This window comes from Aquarana catesbeiana, linkage group LG04, assembly GCF_042186555.1.
Source record: "Aquarana catesbeiana isolate 2022-GZ linkage group LG04, ASM4218655v1, whole genome shotgun sequence".
In the NCBI taxonomy this organism is placed as follows: domain Eukaryota; kingdom Metazoa; phylum Chordata; class Amphibia; order Anura; family Ranidae; genus Aquarana; species Aquarana catesbeiana.
In genome coordinates this window covers 37,443,504-37,464,700 of record NC_133327.1, presented here as the reverse complement: position 1 = coordinate 37,464,700, position 21,197 = coordinate 37,443,504, and the positions used below count along the sequence as shown (strand labels likewise).

Here is a 21,197-nt window from a genome sequence, read left to right as displayed (position 1 = left end):
ACCGTAGTTGGCAGGATTTGAACCTGCGCAGGGAGACCCTAATGGATTTCGAGTCCATCGCCTTTACCACTCGGCCACAACTACACATGGTTCAAGGCCACCTTTGCGACATGGAAAAGGTTAAGTAGAATTGTGAATTGAGGTAAGAGTGAGCTTTGTGCCAAATGACTCAGGAGAATTTCAAAAATCAACACATGATTGAAAATGATGATCGCAGATCGCAGTCGGCAGGATTTGAACCTGCGCGGGGAAACCCCAATGGATTTCTAGTCCATCGCCTTAACCACTCGGCCACGACTACCTACTAGGGGGATACTAGACAGGTTGTTTGTAAGCTGAAGAAGTTGTAGGCAAAACTTCCATTGAAGTCACACGAAGTATAAGGTGAAGATCTAAGCACATATCTTGTGGTGGAGGCAAGTCTTCCATAGTGTTTGAATGACTAAAGAACAGACTGACAAATGCCCACAGAAAGGCATTATACATTCAACTTTTAAAAATATAACTTTTCAGTATTTGTGAAAAACATAGTACCATACGTTGTAAACTTTTGGCTTGTGGCATGAAAAGACTCTGGTCTGGAAACCTGAGGAAATGCTTATATGATGCAAAACCATCCCACTACCTGGAGACGGCTAATATCCCTTCATCTTTGCTCTATGTACTCCAAAACAGCTCCAACCTTCCCACACCTGTGTGCTCTGTGTACATTTTAGGTTCAAAAATGCTTTGCAACTTATCCAAACCACTTCTTTAGAGAAAAGCAGACACTTCTGTACTGTAGGCATTCCTAACCTGAAGCAAGAGTGAAGATGTTGTCCATGACAATAACACAAGCCACTTGCAGTACAGGAACCATAACTGCTGAGAGTCATATCTTCATGGGACAATCCAAGAACAGACCATAGTTGGCAAGATTTTAACCTGTGCAGGGAGACCCCCATTTAGACAATCCAAGAACAGACCATAATTGGCAGGATTATGAAGCTGGAGCAGGGAGACCCCCAATAGATTTCAAATCCATCGCCTTACCCACTCGGCCACAACTACAATCATGTCTATATGGCCTACCTTGACCACATGGAAGAGGCTAACTTTGAAGTGCAAGGCTTTGCTTTTTCAGTTCAGGCCTACCACCCGAATGCCCCGAACGCTCTACTGTTCTCGACACACAGACCATCTTTCAACAAAATTCTGGCACCCTTTGTATGGACCATGTCCCTCTGCTGGGTGCCTGCCTGAGCACACAGATTTATGCCTGCACTGTCGGGGTGGAGTGATCTCCTGACCAACAGTGAAGGCATAATTCCAGTGGGGAAGCAGGGTATAAAGCTCCTATTCTTTCGAAGACTATGATTCGAAGACTTGCAATGCAAGTATCTCCCTGCTTTGGCTTTATTCACTCTGTTGATCTGTGCTTTCTTCTGCTGATCCTTGAATATATTGCCCCACCAGTTATCAGATCATGAGTCCACGGGGGGCAGCAGGGGCATAATTAAGAATAGTCTCATTAAGGACCCCTTCACACAGGCCGCTTCAATAACATCACCAGGGGGTCTGTAAGATGACTGGAGCAAAGCGGGGCAGATGACAGGTCTGTGTCTGCTCAATTTTAGCAGAGCAGACACAGACCGACCAAGCTTTGCTCTATGGGTGGCCGGGAGTAAACGGACTACGCTGTCTGTTTTCACTCGACTGCCTCCGATGCACCCAAATGGAAGAGGATGCAGTCCTCCTCCATTTTTTTTTTTAGCAAGCCTGACCAGAACTCAGAGGTAGACAGGTGTAAACAGGCACAAGTCCGTTTACACTCACCAGTGCATAGAAATGCATGGACCTTTCAATCAGGTGCACCTGAAAAACTGACAGGTGGACCCGATTGGATCGCCTGTGTGAAAGGGCCCTTAGCATGCAAATTTGTATGGTGGGGATACTCCCCACCATACTAAGGAGAAAAATGTGCGGGACTTGCTCCCATAATATCAACCTAGCAATCGCCTACAGGTTTTTCTCCTTTTCCAGGCTATGGTGCATCTTCTAAACTCCTGACCATGCCATTGTATGAACTATGTTGTACGTCGCATACTCAAAGGCTGCTGTACTCTATATTCTTTGTTCAACGATCCAACCATCATTCAACTCAGGAGATTGGACACATCTAGTGATGAAATGGGATTATCGTGGGGGGAGAGTGCTGGAGAGTCAGCATATATTGCAGTCAGGGCTGTTTTTTGAAATCTGGGATCTCATCAGTTGAGGCCCACAACAGTTATTATTCCTTAATGTAAAATAGATCTTTTGTTCATTAATGATATATAAAGGAACAAATGAACTTAAAACGTGTTGGGGAGAGATCAAATCCTTTTCTATTGTTCGGAAGGCAACTATTTTCACCACGATACCACCAACAACCCATGGGAAATACCAGCTAGACAGACTGGTTATAAAAAAAGAACAAGTTAGATGTAGACCGATAAAGTAGATCTAAATGAAAGGTCTATTTTATAGGGAAAATCTTAAAATGTGCCTAAGAAGTAGCCTGAAGATGTTAGCTATTTCCTTGAAGTCTACCTGAAAAATTGTGTTGCACTTCCTCCGCTTAGGCTCTCCAGTTTCACAGCTGTAAATGTACAGTGTCAGAACATCCAATACACTGCTGGCCTTTAGTACTAGTCTCATTAGATTTGGTTATGTCACTGCTGGTCTTAGTTTTCATAGCTGCAGAGAAAGCTGCAAGTGAAGATTTGTAGCATAAGGATGCGCCTGCCGAATTCATAATGTCAGACCTATATGGAACTATCCAAGAACATACCGTAGTTGGCAGGATTTGAACCTGCGCAGGGAGACCCTAATGGATTTCGAGTCCATCGCCTTTACCACTCGGCCACAACTACACATGGTTCAAGGCCACCTTTGCGACATGGAAAAGGTTAAGTAGAATTGTGAATTGAGGTAAGAGTGAGCTTTGTGCCAAATGACTCAGGAGAATTTCAAAAATCAACACATGATTGAAAATGATGATCGCAGATCGTAGTCGGCAGGATTTGAACCTGCGCGGGGAAACCCCAATGGATTTCTAGTCCATCGCCTTAACCACTCGGCCACGACTACCTACTAGGGGGATACTAGACAGGTTGTTTGTAAGCTGAAGAAGTTGTAGGCAAAACTTCCATTGAAGTCACACGAAGTATAAGGTGAAGATCTAAGCACATATCTTGTGGTGGAGGCAAGTCTTCCATAGTGTTTGAATGACTAAAGAACAGACTGACAAATGCCCACAGAAAGGCATTATACATTCAACTTTTAAAAATATAACTTTTCAGTATTTGTGAAAAACATAGTACCATACGTTGTAAACTTTTGGCTTGTGGCATGAAAAGACTCTGGTCTGGAAACCTGAGGAAATGCTTATATGATGCAAAACCATCCCACTACCTGGAGACGGCTAATATCCCTTCATCTTTGCTCTATGTACTCCAAAACAGCTCCAACCTTCCCACACCTGTGTGCTCTGTGTACATTTTAGGTTCAAAAATGCTTTGCAACTTATCCAAACCACTTCTTTAGAGAAAAGCAGACACTTCTGTACTGTAGGCATTCCTAACCTGAAGCAAGAGTGAAGATGTTGTCCATGACAATAACACAAGCCACTTGCAGTACAGGAACCATAACTGCTGAGAGTCATATCTTCATGGGACAATCCAAGAACAGACCATAGTTGGCAAGATTTTAACCTGTGCAGGGAGACCCCCATTTAGACAATCCAAGAACAGACCATAATTGGCAGGATTATGAAGCTGGAGCAGGGAGACCCCCAATAGATTTCAAATCCATCGCCTTACCCACTCGGCCACAACTACAATCATGTCTATATGGCCTACCTTGACCACATGGAAGAGGCTAACTTTGAAGTGCAAGGCTTTGCTTTTTCAGTTCAGGCCTACCACCCGAATGCCCCGAACGCTCTACTGTTCTCGACACACAGACCATCTTTCAACAAAATTCTGGCACCCTTTGTATGGACCATGTCCCTCTGCTGGGTGCCTGCCTGAGCACACAGATTTATGCCTGCACTGTCGGGGTGGAGTGATCTCCTGACCAACAGTGAAGGCATAATTCCAGTGGGGAAGCAGGGTATAAAGCTCCTATTCTTTCGAAGACTATGATTCGAAGACTTGCAATGCAAGTATCTCCCTGCTTTGGCTTTATTCACTCTGTTGATCTGTGCTTTCTTCTGCTGATCCTTGAATATATTGCCCCACCAGTTATCAGATCATGAGTCCACGGGGGGCAGCAGGGGCATAATTAAGAATAGTCTCATTAAGGACCCCTTCACACAGGCCGCTTCAATAACATCACCAGGGGGTCTGTAAGATGACTGGAGCAAAGCGGGGCAGATGACAGGTCTGTGTCTGCTCAATTTTAGCAGAGCAGACACAGACCGACCAAGCTTTGCTCTATGGGTGGCCGGGAGTAAACGGACTACGCTGTCTGTTTTCACTCGACTGCCTCCGATGCACCCAAATGGAAGAGGATGCAGTCCTCCTCCATTTTTTTTTTTAGCAAGCCTGACCAGAACTCAGAGGTAGACAGGTGTAAACAGGCACAAGTCCGTTTACACTCACCAGTGCATAGAAATGCATGGACCTTTCAATCAGGTGCACCTGAAAAACTGACAGGTGGACCCGATTGGATCGCCTGTGTGAAAGGGCCCTTAGCATGCAAATTTGTATGGTGGGGATACTCCCCACCATACTAAGGAGAAAAATGTGCGGGACTTGCTCCCATAATATCAACCTAGCAATCGCCTACAGGTTTTTCTCCTTTTCCAGGCTATGGTGCATCTTCTAAACTCCTGACCATGCCATTGTATGAACTATGTTGTACGTCGCATACTCAAAGGCTGCTGTACTCTATATTCTTTGTTCAACGATCCAACCATCATTCAACTCAGGAGATTGGACACATCTAGTGATGAAATGGGATTATCGTGGGGGGAGAGTGCTGGAGAGTCAGCATATATTGCAGTCAGGGCTGTTTTTTGAAATCTGGGATCTCATCAGTTGAGGCCCACAACAGTTATTATTCCTTAATGTAAAATAGATCTTTTGTTCATTAATGATATATAAAGGAACAAATGAACTTAAAACGTGTTGGGGAGAGATCAAATCCTTTTCTATTGTTCGGAAGGCAACTATTTTCACCACGATACCACCAACAACCCATGGGAAATACCAGCTAGACAGACTGGTTATAAAAAAAGAACAAGTTAGATGTAGACCGATAAAGTAGATCTAAATGAAAGGTCTATTTTATAGGGAAAATCTTAAAATGTGCCTAAGAAGTAGCCTGAAGATGTTAGCTATTTCCTTGAAGTCTACCTGAAAAATTGTGTTGCACTTCCTCCGCTTAGGCTCTCCAGTTTCACAGCTGTAAATGTACAGTGTCAGAACATCCAATACACTGCTGGCCTTTAGTACTAGTCTCATTAGATTTGGTTATGTCACTGCTGGTCTTAGTTTTCATAGCTGCAGAGAAAGCTGCAAGTGAAGATTTGTAGCATAAGGATGCGCCTGCCGAATTCATAATGTCAGACCTATATGGAACTATCCAAGAACATACCGTAGTTGGCAGGATTTGAACCTGCGCAGGGAGACCCTAATGGATTTCGAGTCCATCGCCTTCACCACTCGGCCACAACTACACATGGTTCAAGGCCACCTTTGCGACATGGAAAAGGTTAAGTAGAATTGTGAATTGAGGTAAGAGTGAGCTTTGTGCCAAATGACTCAGGAGAATTTCAAAAATCAACACATGATTGAAAATGATGATCGCAGATCGTAGTCGGCAGGATTTGAACCTGCGCGGGGAAACCCCAATGGATTTCTAGTCCATCGCCTTAACCACTCGGCCACGACTACCTACTAGGGGGATACTAGACAGGTTGTTTGTAAGCTGAAGAAGTTGTAGGCAAAACTTCCATTGAAGTCACACGAAGTATAAGGTGAAGATCTAAGCACATATCTTGTGGTGGAGGCAAGTCTTCCATAGTGTTTGAATGACTAAAGAACAGACTGACAAATGCCCACAGAAAGGCATTATACATTCAACTTTTAAAAATATAACTTTTCAGTATTTGTGAAAAACATAGTACCATACGTTGTAAACTTTTGGCTTGTGGCATGAAAAGACTCTGGTCTGGAAACCTGAGGAAATGCTTATATGATGCAAAACCATCCCACTACCTGGAGACGGCTAATATCCCTTCATCTTTGCTCTATGTACTCCAAAACAGCTCCAACCTTCCCACACCTGTGTGCTCTGTGTACATTTTAGGTTCAAAAATGCTTTGCAACTTATCCAAACCACTTCTTTAGAGAAAAGCAGACACTTCTGTACTGTAGGCATTCCTAACCTGAAGCAAGAGTGAAGATGTTGTCCATGACAATAACACAAGCCACTTGCAGTACAGGAACCATAACTGCTGAGAGTCATATCTTCATGGGACAATCCAAGAACAGACCATAGTTGGCAAGATTTTAACCTGTGCAGGGAGACCCCCATTTAGACAATCCAAGAACAGACCATAATTGGCAGGATTATGAAGCTGGAGCAGGGAGACCCCCAATAGATTTCAAATCCATCGCCTTACCCACTCGGCCACAACTACAATCATGTCTATATGGCCTACCTTGACCACATGGAAGAGGCTAACTTTGAAGTGCAAGGCTTTGCTTTTTCAGTTCAGGCCTACCACCCGAATGCCCCGAACGCTCTACTGTTCTCGACACACAGACCATCTTTCAACAAAATTCTGGCACCCTTTGTATGGACCATGTCCCTCTGCTGGGTGCCTGCCTGAGCACACAGATTTATGCCTGCACTGTCGGGGTGGAGTGATCTCCTGACCAACAGTGAAGGCATAATTCCAGTGGGGAAGCAGGGTATAAAGCTCCTATTCTTTCGAAGACTATGATTCGAAGACTTGCAATGCAAGTATCTCCCTGCTTTGGCTTTATTCACTCTGTTGATCTGTGCTTTCTTCTGCTGATCCTTGAATATATTGCCCCACCAGTTATCAGATCATGAGTCCACGGGGGGCAGCAGGGGCATAATTAAGAATAGTCTCATTAAGGACCCCTTCACACAGGCCGCTTCAATAACATCACCAGGGGGTCTGTAAGATGACTGGAGCAAAGCGGGGCAGATGACAGGTCTGTGTCTGCTCAATTTTAGCAGAGCAGACACAGACCGACCAAGCTTTGCTCTATGGGTGGCCGGGAGTAAACGGACTACGCTGTCTGTTTTCACTCGACTGCCTCCGATGCACCCAAATGGAAGAGGATGCAGTCCTCCTCCATTTTTTTTTTTTAGCAAGCCTGACCAGAACTCAGAGGTAGACAGGTGTAAACAGGCACAAGTCCGTTTACACTCACCAGTGCATAGAAATGCATGGACCTTTCAATCAGGTGCACCTGAAAAACTGACAGGTGGACCCGATTGGATCGCCTGTGTGAAAGGGCCCTTAGCATGCAAATTTGTATGGTGGGGATACTCCCCACCATACTAAGGAGAAAAATGTGCGGGACTTGCTCCCATAATATCAACCTAGCAATCGCCTACAGGTTTTTCTCCTTTTCCAGGCTATGGTGCATCTTCTAAACTCCTGACCATGCCATTGTATGAACTATGTTGTACGTCGCATACTCAAAGGCTGCTGTACTCTATATTCTTTGTTCAACGATCCAACCATCATTCAACTCAGGAGATTGGACACATCTAGTGATGAAATGGGATTATCGTGGGGGGAGAGTGCTGGAGAGTCAGCATATATTGCAGTCAGGGCTGTTTTTTGAAATCTGGGATCTCATCAGTTGAGGCCCACAACAGTTATTATTCCTTAATGTAAAATAGATCTTTTGTTCATTAATGATATATAAAGGAACAAATGAACTTAAAACGTGTTGGGGAGAGATCAAATCCTTTTCTATTGTTCGGAAGGCAACTATTTTCACCACGATACCACCAACAACCCATGGGAAATACCAGCTAGACAGACTGGTTATAAAAAAAGAACAAGTTAGATGTAGACCGATAAAGTAGATCTAAATGAAAGGTCTATTTTATAGGGAAAATCTTAAAATGTGCCTAAGAAGTAGCCTGAAGATGTTAGCTATTTCCTTGAAGTCTACCTGAAAAATTGTGTTGCACTTCCTCCGCTTAGGCTCTCCAGTTTCACAGCTGTAAATGTACAGTGTCAGAACATCCAATACACTGCTGGCCTTTAGTACTAGTCTCATTAGATTTGGTTATGTCACTGCTGGTCTTAGTTTTCATAGCTGCAGAGAAAGCTGCAAGTGAAGATTTGTAGCATAAGGATGCGCCTGCCGAATTCATAATGTCAGACCTATATGGAACTATCCAAGAACATACCGTAGTTGGCAGGATTTGAACCTGCGCAGGGAGACCCTAATGGATTTCGAGTCCATCGCCTTCACCACTCGGCCACAACTACACATGGTTCAAGGCCACCTTTGCGACATGGAAAAGGTTAAGTAGAATTGTGAATTGAGGTAAGAGTGAGCTTTGTGCCAAATGACTCAGGAGAATTTCAAAAATCAACACATGATTGAAAATGATGATCGCAGATCGTAGTCGGCAGGATTTGAACCTGCGCGGGGAAACCCCAATGGATTTCTAGTCCATCGCCTTAACCACTCGGCCACGACTACCTACTAGGGGGATACTAGACAGGTTGTTTGTAAGCTGAAGAAGTTGTAGGCAAAACTTCCATTGAAGTCACACGAAGTATAAGGTGAAGATCTAAGCACATATCTTGTGGTGGAGGCAAGTCTTCCATAGTGTTTGAATGACTAAAGAACAGACTGACAAATGCCCACAGAAAGGCATTATACATTCAACTTTTAAAAATATAACTTTTCAGTATTTGTGAAAAACATAGTACCATACGTTGTAAACTTTTGGCTTGTGGCATGAAAAGACTCTGGTCTGGAAACCTGAGGAAATGCTTATATGATGCAAAACCATCCCACTACCTGGAGACGGCTAATATCCCTTCATCTTTGCTCTATGTACTCCAAAACAGCTCCAACCTTCCCACACCTGTGTGCTCTGTGTACATTTTAGGTTCAAAAATGCTTTGCAACTTATCCAAACCACTTCTTTAGAGAAAAGCAGACACTTCTGTACTGTAGGCATTCCTAACCTGAAGCAAGAGTGAAGATGTTGTCCATGACAATAACACAAGCCACTTGCAGTACAGGAACCATAACTGCTGAGAGTCATATCTTCATGGGACAATCCAAGAACAGACCATAGTTGGCAAGATTTTAACCTGTGCAGGGAGACCCCCATTTAGACAATCCAAGAACAGACCATAATTGGCAGGATTATGAAGCTGGAGCAGGGAGACCCCCAATAGATTTCAAATCCATCGCCTTACCCACTCGGCCACAACTACAATCATGTCTATATGGCCTACCTTGACCACATGGAAGAGGCTAACTTTGAAGTGCAAGGCTTTGCTTTTTCAGTTCAGGCCTACCACCCGAATGCCCCGAACGCTCTACTGTTCTCGACACACAGACCATCTTTCAACAAAATTCTGGCACCCTTTGTATGGACCATGTCCCTCTGCTGGGTGCCTGCCTGAGCACACAGATTTATGCCTGCACTGTCGGGGTGGAGTGATCTCCTGACCAACAGTGAAGGCATAATTCCAGTGGGGAAGCAGGGTATAAAGCTCCTATTCTTTCGAAGACTATGATTCGAAGACTTGCAATGCAAGTATCTCCCTGCTTTGGCTTTATTCACTCTGTTGATCTGTGCTTTCTTCTGCTGATCCTTGAATATATTGCCCCACCAGTTATCAGATCATGAGTCCACGGGGGGCAGCAGGGGCATAATTAAGAATAGTCTCATTAAGGACCCCTTCACACAGGCCGCTTCAATAACATCACCAGGGGGTCTGTAAGATGACTGGAGCAAAGCGGGGCAGATGACAGGTCTGTGTCTGCTCAATTTTAGCAGAGCAGACACAGACCGACCAAGCTTTGCTCTATGGGTGGCCGGGAGTAAACGGACTACGCTGTCTGTTTTCACTCGACTGCCTCCGATGCACCCAAATGGAAGAGGATGCAGTCCTCCTCCATTTTTTTTTTTTAGCAAGCCTGACCAGAACTCAGAGGTAGACAGGTGTAAACAGGCACAAGTCCGTTTACACTCACCAGTGCATAGAAATGCATGGACCTTTCAATCAGGTGCACCTGAAAAACTGACAGGTGGACCCGATTGGATCGCCTGTGTGAAAGGGCCCTTAGCATGCAAATTTGTATGGTGGGGATACTCCCCACCATACTAAGGAGAAAAATGTGCGGGACTTGCTCCCATAATATCAACCTAGCAATCGCCTACAGGTTTTTCTCCTTTTCCAGGCTATGGTGCATCTTCTAAACTCCTGACCATGCCATTGTATGAACTATGTTGTACGTCGCATACTCAAAGGCTGCTGTACTCTATATTCTTTGTTCAACGATCCAACCATCATTCAACTCAGGAGATTGGACACATCTAGTGATGAAATGGGATTATCGTGGGGGGAGAGTGCTGGAGAGTCAGCATATATTGCAGTCAGGGCTGTTTTTTGAAATCTGGGATCTCATCAGTTGAGGCCCACAACAGTTATTATTCCTTAATGTAAAATAGATCTTTTGTTCATTAATGATATATAAAGGAACAAATGAACTTAAAACGTGTTGGGGAGAGATCAAATCCTTTTCTATTGTTCGGAAGGCAACTATTTTCACCACGATACCACCAACAACCCATGGGAAATACCAGCTAGACAGACTGGTTATAAAAAAAGAACAAGTTAGATGTAGACCGATAAAGTAGATCTAAATGAAAGGTCTATTTTATAGGGAAAATCTTAAAATGTGCCTAAGAAGTAGCCTGAAGATGTTAGCTATTTCCTTGAAGTCTACCTGAAAAATTGTGTTGCACTTCCTCCGCTTAGGCTCTCCAGTTTCACAGCTGTAAATGTACAGTGTCAGAACATCCAATACACTGCTGGCCTTTAGTACTAGTCTCATTAGATTTGGTTATGTCACTGCTGGTCTTAGTTTTCATAGCTGCAGAGAAAGCTGCAAGTGAAGATTTGTAGCATAAGGATGCGCCTGCCGAATTCATAATGTCAGACCTATATGGAACTATCCAAGAACATACCGTAGTTGGCAGGATTTGAACCTGCGCAGGGAGACCCTAATGGATTTCGAGTCCATCGCCTTTACCACTCGGCCACAACTACACATGGTTCAAGGCCACCTTTGCGACATGGAAAAGGTTAAGTAGAATTGTGAATTGAGGTAAGAGTGAGCTTTGTGCCAAATGACTCAGGAGAATTTCAAAAATCAACACATGATTGAAAATGATGATCGCAGATCGTAGTCGGCAGGATTTGAACCTGCGCGGGGAAACCCCAATGGATTTCTAGTCCATCGCCTTAACCACTCGGCCACGACTACCTACTAGGGGGATGCTAGACAGGTTGTTTGTAAGCTGAAGAAGTTGTAGGCAAAACTTCCATTGAAGTCACACGAAGTATAAGGTGAAGATCTAAGCACATATCTTGTGGTGGAGGCAAGTCTTCCATAGTGTTTGAATGACTAAAGAACAGACTGACAAATGCCCACAGAAAGGCATTATACATTCAACTTTTAAAAATATAACTTTTCAGTATTTGTGAAAAACATAGTACCATACGTTGTAAACTTTTGGCTTGTGGCATGAAAAGACTCTGGTCTGGAAACCTGAGGAAATGCTTATATGATGCAAAACCATCCCACTACCTGGAGACGGCTAATATCCCTTCATCTTTGCTCTATGTACTCCAAAACAGCTCCAACCTTCCCACACCTGTGTGCTCTGTGTACATTTTAGGTTCAAAAATGCTTTGCAACTTATCCAAACCACTTCTTTAGAGAAAAGCAGACACTTCTGTACTGTAGGCATTCCTAACCTGAAGCAAGAGTGAAGATGTTGTCCATGACAATAACACAAGCCACTTGCAGTACAGGAACCATAACTGCTGAGAGTCATATCTTCATGGGACAATCCAAGAACAGACCATAGTTGGCAAGATTTTAACCTGTGCAGGGAGACCCCCATTTAGACAATCCAAGAACAGACCATAATTGGCAGGATTATGAAGCTGGAGCAGGGAGACCCCCAATAGATTTCAAATCCATCGCCTTACCCACTCGGCCACAACTACAATCATGTCTATATGGCCTACCTTGACCACATGGAAGAGGCTAACTTTGAAGTGCAAGGCTTTGCTTTTTCAGTTCAGGCCTACCACCCGAATGCCCCGAACGCTCTACTGTTCTCGACACACAGACCATCTTTCAACAAAATTCTGGCACCCTTTGTATGGACCATGTCCCTCTGCTGGGTGCCTGCCTGAGCACACAGATTTATGCCTGCACTGTCGGGGTGGAGTGATCTCCTGACCAACAGTGAAGGCATAATTCCAGTGGGGAAGCAGGGTATAAAGCTCCTATTCTTTCGAAGACTATGATTCGAAGACTTGCAATGCAAGTATCTCCCTGCTTTGGCTTTATTCACTCTGTTGATCTGTGCTTTCTTCTGCTGATCCTTGAATATATTGCCCCACCAGTTATCAGATCATGAGTCCACGGGGGGCAGCAGGGGCATAATTAAGAATAGTCTCATTAAGGACCCCTTCACACAGGCCGCTTCAATAACATCACCAGGGGGTCTGTAAGATGACTGGAGCAAAGCGGGGCAGATGACAGGTCTGTGTCTGCTCAATTTTAGCAGAGCAGACACAGACCGACCAAGCTTTGCTCTATGGGTGGCCGGGAGTAAACGGACTACGCTGTCTGTTTTCACTCGACTGCCTCCGATGCACCCAAATGGAAGAGGATGCAGTCCTCCTCCATTTTTTTTTTTTAGCAAGCCTGACCAGAACTCAGAGGTAGACAGGTGTAAACAGGCACAAGTCCGTTTACACTCACCAGTGCATAGAAATGCATGGACCTTTCAATCAGGTGCACCTGAAAAACTGACAGGTGGACCCGATTGGATCGCCTGTGTGAAAGGGCCCTTAGCATGCAAATTTGTATGGTGGGGATACTCCCCACCATACTAAGGAGAAAAATGTGCGGGACTTGCTCCCATAATATCAACCTAGCAATCGCCTACAGGTTTTTCTCCTTTTCCAGGCTATGGTGCATCTTCTAAACTCCTGACCATGCCATTGTATGAACTATGTTGTACGTCGCATACTCAAAGGCTGCTGTACTCTATATTCTTTGTTCAACGATCCAACCATCATTCAACTCAGGAGATTGGACACATCTAGTGATGAAATGGGATTATCGTGGGGGGAGAGTGCTGGAGAGTCAGCATATATTGCAGTCAGGGCTGTTTTTTGAAATCTGGGATCTCATCAGTTGAGGCCCACAACAGTTATTATTCCTTAATGTAAAATAGATCTTTTGTTCATTAATGATATATAAAGGAACAAATGAACTTAAAACGTGTTGGGGAGAGATCAAATCCTTTTCTATTGTTCGGAAGGCAACTATTTTCACCACGATACCACCAACAACCCATGGGAAATACCAGCTAGACAGACTGGTTATAAAAAAAGAACAAGTTAGATGTAGACCGATAAAGTAGATCTAAATGAAAGGTCTATTTTATAGGGAAAATCTTAAAATGTGCCTAAGAAGTAGCCTGAAGATGTTAGCTATTTCCTTGAAGTCTACCTGAAAAATTGTGTTGCACTTCCTCCGCTTAGGCTCTCCAGTTTCACAGCTGTAAATGTACAGTGTCAGAACATCCAATACACTGCTGGCCTTTAGTACTAGTCTCATTAGATTTGGTTATGTCACTGCTGGTCTTAGTTTTCATAGCTGCAGAGAAAGCTGCAAGTGAAGATTTGTAGCATAAGGATGCGCCTGCCGAATTCATAATGTCAGACCTATATGGAACTATCCAAGAACATACCGTAGTTGGCAGGATTTGAACCTGCGCAGGGAGACCCTAATGGATTTCGAGTCCATCGCCTTTACCACTCGGCCACAACTACACATGGTTCAAGGCCACCTTTGCGACATGGAAAAGGTTAAGTAGAATTGTGAATTGAGGTAAGAGTGAGCTTTGTGCCAAATGACTCAGGAGAATTTCAAAAATCAACACATGATTGAAAATGATGATTGCAGATCGTAGTCGGCAGGATTTGAACCTGCGCGGGGAAACCCCAATGGATTTCTAGTCCATCGCCTTAACCACTCGGCCACGACTACCTACTAGGGGGATGCTAGACAGGTTGTTTGTAAGCTGAAGAAGTTGTAGGCAAAACTTCCATTGAAGTCACACGAAGTATAAGGTGAAGATCTAAGCACATATCTTGTGGTGGAGGCAAGTCTTCCATAGTGTTTGAATGACTAAAGAACAGACTGACAAATGCCCACAGAAAGGCATTATACATTCAACTTTTAAAAATATAACTTTTCAGTATTTGTGAAAAACATAGTACCATACGTTGTAAACTTTTGGCTTGTGGCATGAAAAGACTCTGGTCTGGAAACCTGAGGAAATGCTTATATGATGCAAAACCATCCCACTACCTGGAGACGGCTAATATCCCTTCATCTTTGCTCTATGTACTCCAAAACAGCTCCAACCTTCCCACACCTGTGTGCTCTGTGTACATTTTAGGTTCAAAAATGCTTTGCAACTTATCCAAACCACTTCTTTAGAGAAAAGCAGACACTTCTGTACTGTAGGCATTCCTAACCTGAAGCAAGAGTGAAGATGTTGTCCATGACAATAACACAAGCCACTTGCAGTACAGGAACCATAACTGCTGAGAGTCATATCTTCATGGGACAATCCAAGAACAGACCATAGTTGGCAAGATTTTAACCTGTGCAGGGAGACCCCCATTTAGACAATCCAAGAACAGACCATAATTGGCAGGATTATGAAGCTGGAGCAGGGAGACCCCCAATAGATTTCAAATCCATCGCCTTACCCACTCGGCCACAACTACAATCATGTCTATATGGCCTACCTTGACCACATGGAAGAGGCTAACTTTGAAGTGCAAGGCTTTGCTTTTTCAGTTCAGGCCTACCACCCGAATGCCCCGAACGCTCTACTGTTCTCGACACACAGACCATCTTTCAACAAAATTCTGGCACCCTTTGTATGGACCATGTCCCTCTGCTGGGTGCCTGCCTGAGCACACAGATTTATGCCTGCACTGTCGGGGTGGAGTGATCTCCTGACCAACAGTGAAGGCATAATTCCAGTGGGGAAGCAGGGTATAAAGCTCCTATTCTTTCGAAGACTATGATTCGAAGACTTGCAATGCAAGTATCTCCCTGCTTTGGCTTTATTCACTCTGTTGATCTGTGCTTTCTTCTGCTGATCCTTGAATATATTGCCCCACCAGTTATCAGATCATGAGTCCACGGGGGGCAGCAGGGGCATAATTAAGAATAGTCTCATTAAGGACCCCTTCACACAGGCCGCTTCAATAACATCACCAGGGGGTCTGTAAGATGACTGGAGCAAAGCGGGGCAGATGACAGGTCTGTGTCTGCTCAATTTTAGCAGAGCAGACACAGACCGACCAAGCTTTGCTCTATGGGTGGCCGGGAGTAAACGGACTACGCTGTCTGTTTTCACTCGACTGCCTCCGATGCACCCAAATGGAAGAGGATGCAGTCCTCCTCCATTTTTTTTTTTTAGCAAGCCTGACCAGAACTCAGAGGTAGACAGGTGTAAACAGGCACAAGTCCGTTTACACTCACCAGTGCATAGAAATGCATGGACCTTTCAATCAGGTGCACCTGAAAAACTGACAGGTGGACCCGATTGGATCGCCTGTGTGAAAGGGCCCTTAGCATGCAAATTTGTATGGTGGGGATACTCCCCACCATACTAAGGAGAAAAATGTGCGGGACTTGCTCCCATAATATCAACCTAGCAATCGCCTACAGGTTTTTCTCCTTTTCCAGGCTATGGTGCATCTTCTAAACTCCTGACCATGCCATTGTATGAACTATGTTGTACGTCGCATACTCAAAGGCTGCTGTACTCTATATTCTTTGTTCAACGATCCAACCATCATTCAACTCAGGAGATTGGACACATCTAGTGATGAAATGGGATTATCGTGGGGGGAGAGTGCTGGAGAGTCAGCATATATTGCAGTCAGGGCTGTTTTTTGAAATCTGGGATCTCATCAGTTGAGGCCCACAACAGTTATTATTCCTTAATGTAAAATAGATCTTTTGTTCATTAATGATATATAAAGGAACAAATGAACTTAAAACGTGTTGGGGAGAGATCAAATCCTTTTCTATTGTTCGGAAGGCAACTATTTTCACCACGATACCACCAACAACCCATGGGAAATACCAGCTAGACAGACTGGTTATAAAAAAAGAACAAGTTAGATGTAGACCGATAAAGTAGATCTAAATGAAAGGTCTATTTTATAGGGAAAATCTTAAAATGTGCCTAAGAAGTAGCCTGAAGATGTTAGCTATTTCCTTGAAGTCTACCTGAAAAATTGTGTTGCACTTCCTCCGCTTAGGCTCTCCAGTTTCACAGCTGTAAATGTACAGTGTCAGAACATCCAATACACTGCTGGCCTTTAGTACTAGTCTCATTAGATTTGGTTATGTCACTGCTGGTCTTAGTTTTCATAGCTGCAGAGAAAGCTGCAAGTGAAGATTTGTAGCATAAGGATGCGCCTGCCGAATTCATAATGTCAGACCTATATGGAACTATCCAAGAACATACCGTAGTTGGCAGGATTTGAACCTGCGCAGGGAGACCCTAATGGATTTCGAGTCCATCGCCTTTACCACTCGGCCACAACTACACATGGTTCAAGGCCACCTTTGCGACATGGAAAAGGTTAAGTAGAATTGTGAATTGAGGTAAGAGTGAGCTTTGTGCCAAATGACTCAGGAGAATTTCAAAAATCAACACATGATTGAAAATGATGATCGCAGATCGTAGTCGGCAGGATTTGAACCTGCGCGGGGAAACCCCAATGGATTTCTAGTCCATCGCCTTAACCACTCGGCCACGACTACCTACTAGGGGGATGCTAGACAGGTTGTTTGTAAGCTGAAGAAGTTGTAGGCAAAACTTCCATTGAAGTCACACGAAGTATAAGGTGAAGATCTAAGCACATATCTTGTGGTGGAGGCAAGTCTTCCATAGTGTTTGAATGACTAAAGAACAGACTGACAAATGCCCACAGAAAGGCATTATACATTCAACTTTTAAAAATATAACTTTTCAGTATTTGTGAAAAACATAGTACCATACGTTGTAAACTTTTGGCTTGTGGCATGAAAAGACTCTGGTCTGGAAACCTGAGGAAATGCTTATATGATGCAAAACCATCCCACTACCTGGAGACGGCTAATATCCCTTCATCTTTGCTCTATGTACTCCAAAACAGCTCCAACCTTCCCACACCTGTGTGCTCTGTGTACATTTTAGGTTCAAAAATGCTTTGCAACTTATCCAAACCACTTCTTTAGAGAAAAGCAGACACTTCTGTACTGTAGGCATTCCTAACCTGAAGCAAGAGTGAAGATGTTGTCCATGACAATAACACAAGCCACTTGCAGTACAGGAACCATAACTGCTGAGAGTCATATCTTCATGGGACAATCCAAGAACAGACCATAGTTGGCAAGATTTTAACCTGTGCAGGGAGACCCCCATTTAGACAATCCAAGAACAGACCATAATTGGCAGGATTATGAAGCTGGAGCAGGGAGACCCCCAATAGATTTCAAATCCATCGCCTTACCCACTCGGCCACAACTACAATCATGTCTATATGGCCTACCTTGACCACATGGAAGAGGCTAACTTTGAAGTGCAAGGCTTTGCTTTTTCAGTTCAGGCCTACCACCCGAATGCCCCGAACGCTCTACTGTTCTCGACACACAGACCATCTTTCAACAAAATTCTGGCACCCTTTGTATGGACCATGTCCCTCTGCTGGGTGCCTGCCTGAGCACACAGATTTATGCCTGCACTGTCGGGGTGGAGTGATCTCCTGACCAACAGTGAAGGCATAATTCCAGTGGGGAAGCAGGGTATAAAGCTCCTATTCTTTCGAAGACTATGATTCGAAGACTTGCAATGCAAGTATCTCCCTGCTTTGGCTTTATTCACTCTGTTGATCTGTGCTTTCTTCTGCTGATCCTTGAATATATTGCCCCACCAGTTATCAGATCATGAGTCCACGGGGGGCAGCAGGGGCATAATTAAGAATAGTCTCATTAAGGACCCCTTCACACAGGCCGCTTCAATAACATCACCAGGGGGTCTGTAAGATGACTGGAGCAAAGCGGGGCAGATGACAGGTCTGTGTCTGCTCAATTTTAGCAGAGCAGACACAGACCGACCAAGCTTTGCTCTATGGGTGGCCGGGAGTAAACGGACTACGCTGTCTGTTTTCACTCGACTGCCTCCGATGCACCCAAATGGAAGAGGATGCAGTCCTCCTCCATTTTTTTTTTTTAGCAAGCCTGACCAGAACTCAGAGGTAGACAGGTGTAAACAGGCACAAGTCCGTTTACACTCACCAGTGCATAGAAATGCATGGACCTTTCAATCAGGTGCACCTGAAAAACTGACAGGTGGACCCGATTGGATCGCCTGTGTGAAAGGGCCCTTAGCATGCAAATTTGTATGGTGGGGATACTCCCCACCATACTAAGGAGAAAAATGTGCGGGACTTGCTCCCATAATATCAACCTAGCAATCGCCTACAGGTTTTTCTCCTTTTCCAGGCTATGGTGCATCTTCTAAACTCCTGACCATGCCATTGTATGAACTATGTTGTACGTCGCATACTCAAAGGCTGCTGTACTCTATATTCTTTGTTCAACGATCCAACCATCATTCAACTCAGGAGATTGGACACATCTAGTGATGAAATGGGATTATCGTGGGGGGAGAGTGCTGGAGAGTCAGCATATATTGCAGTCAGGGCTGTTTTTTGAAATCTGGGATCTCATCAGTTGAGGCCCACAACAGTTATTATTCCTTAATGTAAAATAGATCTTTTGTTCATTAATGATATATAAAGGAACAAATGAACTTAAAACGTGTTGGGGAGAGATCAAATCCTTTTCTATTGTTCGGAAGGCAACTATTTTCACCACGATACCACCAACAACCCATGGGAAATACCAGCTAGACAGACTGGTTATAAAAAAAGAACAAGTTAGATGTAGACCGATAAAGTAGATCTAAATGAAAGGTCTATTTTATAGGGAAAATCTTAAAATGTGCCTAAGAAGTAGCCTGAAGATGTTAGCTATTTCCTTGAAGTCTACCTGAAAAATTGTGTTGCACTTCCTCCGCTTAGGCTCTCCAGTTTCACAGCTGTAAATGTACAGTGTCAGAACATCCAATACACTGCTGGCCTTTAGTACTAGTCTCATTAGATTTGGTTATGTCACTGCTGGTCTTAGTTTTCATAGCTGCAGAGAAAGCTGCAAGTGAAGATTTGTAGCATAAGGATGCGCCTGCCGAATTCATAATGTCAGACCTATATGGAACTATCCAAGAACATACCGTAGTTGGCAGGATTTGAACCTGCGCAGGGAGACCCTAATGGATTTCGAGTCCATCGCCTTTACCACTCGGCCACAACTACACATGGTTCAAGGCCACCTTTGCGACATGGAAAAGGTTAAGTAGAATTGTGAATTGAGGTAAGAGTGAGCTTTGTGCCAAATGACTCAGGAGAATTTCAAAAATCAACACATGATTGAAAATGATGATCGCAGATCGTAGTCGGCAGGATTTGAACCTGCGCGGGGAAACCCCAATGGATTTCTAGTCCATCGCCTTAACCACTCGGCCACGACTACCTACTAGGGGGATGCTAGACAGGTTGTTTGTAAGCTGAAGAAGTTGTAGGCAAAACTTCCATTGAAGTCACACGAAGTATAAGGTGAAGATCTAAGCACATATCTTGTGGTGGAGGCAAGTCTTCCATAGTGTTTGAATGACTAAAGAACAGACTGACAAATGCCCACAGAAAGGCATTATACATTCAACTTTTAAAAATATAACTTTTCAGTATTTGTGAAAAACATAGTACCATACGTTGTAAACTTTTGGCTTGTGGCATGAAAAGACTCTGGTCTGGAAACCTGAGGAAATGCTTATATGATGCAAAACCATCCCACTACCTGGAGACGGCTAATATCCCTTCATCTTTGCTCTATGTACTCCAAAACAGCTCCAACCTTCCCACACCTGTGTGCTCTGTGTACATTTTAGGTTCAAAAATGCTTTGCAACTTATCCAAACCACTTCTTTAGAGAAAAGCAGACACTTCTGTACTGTAGGCATTCCTAACCTGAAGCAAGAGTGAAGATGTTGTCCATGACAATAACACAAGCCACTTGCAGTACAGGAACCATAACTGCTGAGAGTCATATCTTCATGGGACAATCCAAGAACAGACCATAGTTGGCAAGATTTTAACCTGTGCAGGGAGACCCCCATTTAGACAATCCAAGAACAGACCATAATTGGCAGGATTATGAAGCTGGAGCAGGGAGACCCCCAATAGATTTCAAATCCATCGCCTTACCCACTCGGCCACAACTACAATCATGTCTATATGGCCTACCTTGACCACATGGAAGAGGCTAACTTTGAAGTGCAAGGCTTTGCTTTTTCAGTTCAGGCCTACCACCCGAATGCCCCGAACGCTCTACTGTTCTCGACACACAGACCATCTTTCAACAAAATTCTGGCACCCTTTGTATGGACCATGTCCCTCTGCTGGGTGCCTGCCTGAGCACACAGATTTATGCCTGCACTGTCGGGGTGGAGTGATCTCCTGACCAACAGTGAAGGCATAATTCCAGTGGGGAAGCAGGGTATAAAGCTCCTATTCTTTCGAAGACTATGATTCGAAGACTTGCAATGCAAGTATCTCCCTGCTTTGGCTTTATTCACTCTGTTGATCTGTGCTTTCTTCTGCTGATCCTTGAATATATTGCCCCACCAGTTATCAGATCATGAGTCCACGGGGGGCAGCAGGGGCATAATTAAGAATAGTCTCATTAAGGACCCCT

At 44.1% G+C, this 21,197-nt stretch overlaps 16 non-coding genes across 16 annotated transcripts; all 16 read right to left on the bottom strand.

Moving 5' to 3' along the window:
- Positions 1-2: 2 nt before the first annotated feature.
- TRNAS-CGA (transfer RNA serine (anticodon CGA)) lies at positions 3-84 on the bottom strand. The gene has a single exon. It is a non-coding gene; the product is annotated as a tRNA-Ser (tRNA).
- A 135-nt stretch (positions 85-219) lies between these two features.
- TRNAS-AGA (transfer RNA serine (anticodon AGA)) lies at positions 220-301 on the bottom strand. The gene has a single exon. It is a non-coding gene; the product is annotated as a tRNA-Ser (tRNA).
- Positions 302-2,812: 2,511 nt separating this feature from the next.
- TRNAS-CGA (transfer RNA serine (anticodon CGA)) lies at positions 2,813-2,894 on the bottom strand. The gene has a single exon. It is a non-coding gene; the product is annotated as a tRNA-Ser (tRNA).
- Positions 2,895-3,029: 135 nt separating this feature from the next.
- Positions 3,030-3,111, bottom strand: TRNAS-AGA (transfer RNA serine (anticodon AGA)). The gene has a single exon. It is a non-coding gene; the product is annotated as a tRNA-Ser (tRNA).
- A 2,511-nt stretch (positions 3,112-5,622) lies between these two features.
- Positions 5,623-5,704, bottom strand: TRNAS-CGA (transfer RNA serine (anticodon CGA)). The gene has a single exon. It is a non-coding gene; the product is annotated as a tRNA-Ser (tRNA).
- Positions 5,705-5,839: 135 nt separating this feature from the next.
- On the bottom strand, positions 5,840-5,921 carry TRNAS-AGA (transfer RNA serine (anticodon AGA)). The gene has a single exon. It is a non-coding gene; the product is annotated as a tRNA-Ser (tRNA).
- Positions 5,922-8,433: 2,512 nt separating this feature from the next.
- TRNAS-CGA (transfer RNA serine (anticodon CGA)) lies at positions 8,434-8,515 on the bottom strand. The gene has a single exon. It is a non-coding gene; the product is annotated as a tRNA-Ser (tRNA).
- A 135-nt stretch (positions 8,516-8,650) lies between these two features.
- Positions 8,651-8,732, bottom strand: TRNAS-AGA (transfer RNA serine (anticodon AGA)). Its single transcript has one exon. It is a non-coding gene; the product is annotated as a tRNA-Ser (tRNA).
- Positions 8,733-11,244: 2,512 nt separating this feature from the next.
- Positions 11,245-11,326, bottom strand: TRNAS-CGA (transfer RNA serine (anticodon CGA)). Its single transcript has one exon. It is a non-coding gene; the product is annotated as a tRNA-Ser (tRNA).
- Positions 11,327-11,461: 135 nt separating this feature from the next.
- TRNAS-AGA (transfer RNA serine (anticodon AGA)) lies at positions 11,462-11,543 on the bottom strand. The gene has a single exon. It is a non-coding gene; the product is annotated as a tRNA-Ser (tRNA).
- A 2,512-nt stretch (positions 11,544-14,055) lies between these two features.
- On the bottom strand, positions 14,056-14,137 carry TRNAS-CGA (transfer RNA serine (anticodon CGA)). The gene has a single exon. It is a non-coding gene; the product is annotated as a tRNA-Ser (tRNA).
- A 135-nt stretch (positions 14,138-14,272) lies between these two features.
- On the bottom strand, positions 14,273-14,354 carry TRNAS-AGA (transfer RNA serine (anticodon AGA)). Its single transcript has one exon. It is a non-coding gene; the product is annotated as a tRNA-Ser (tRNA).
- A 2,512-nt stretch (positions 14,355-16,866) lies between these two features.
- TRNAS-CGA (transfer RNA serine (anticodon CGA)) lies at positions 16,867-16,948 on the bottom strand. The gene has a single exon. It is a non-coding gene; the product is annotated as a tRNA-Ser (tRNA).
- Positions 16,949-17,083: 135 nt separating this feature from the next.
- TRNAS-AGA (transfer RNA serine (anticodon AGA)) lies at positions 17,084-17,165 on the bottom strand. Its single transcript has one exon. It is a non-coding gene; the product is annotated as a tRNA-Ser (tRNA).
- A 2,512-nt stretch (positions 17,166-19,677) lies between these two features.
- On the bottom strand, positions 19,678-19,759 carry TRNAS-CGA (transfer RNA serine (anticodon CGA)). Its single transcript has one exon. It is a non-coding gene; the product is annotated as a tRNA-Ser (tRNA).
- Positions 19,760-19,894: 135 nt separating this feature from the next.
- On the bottom strand, positions 19,895-19,976 carry TRNAS-AGA (transfer RNA serine (anticodon AGA)). Its single transcript has one exon. It is a non-coding gene; the product is annotated as a tRNA-Ser (tRNA).
- Between the last annotated feature and the right edge of the window lie 1,221 nt (positions 19,977-21,197).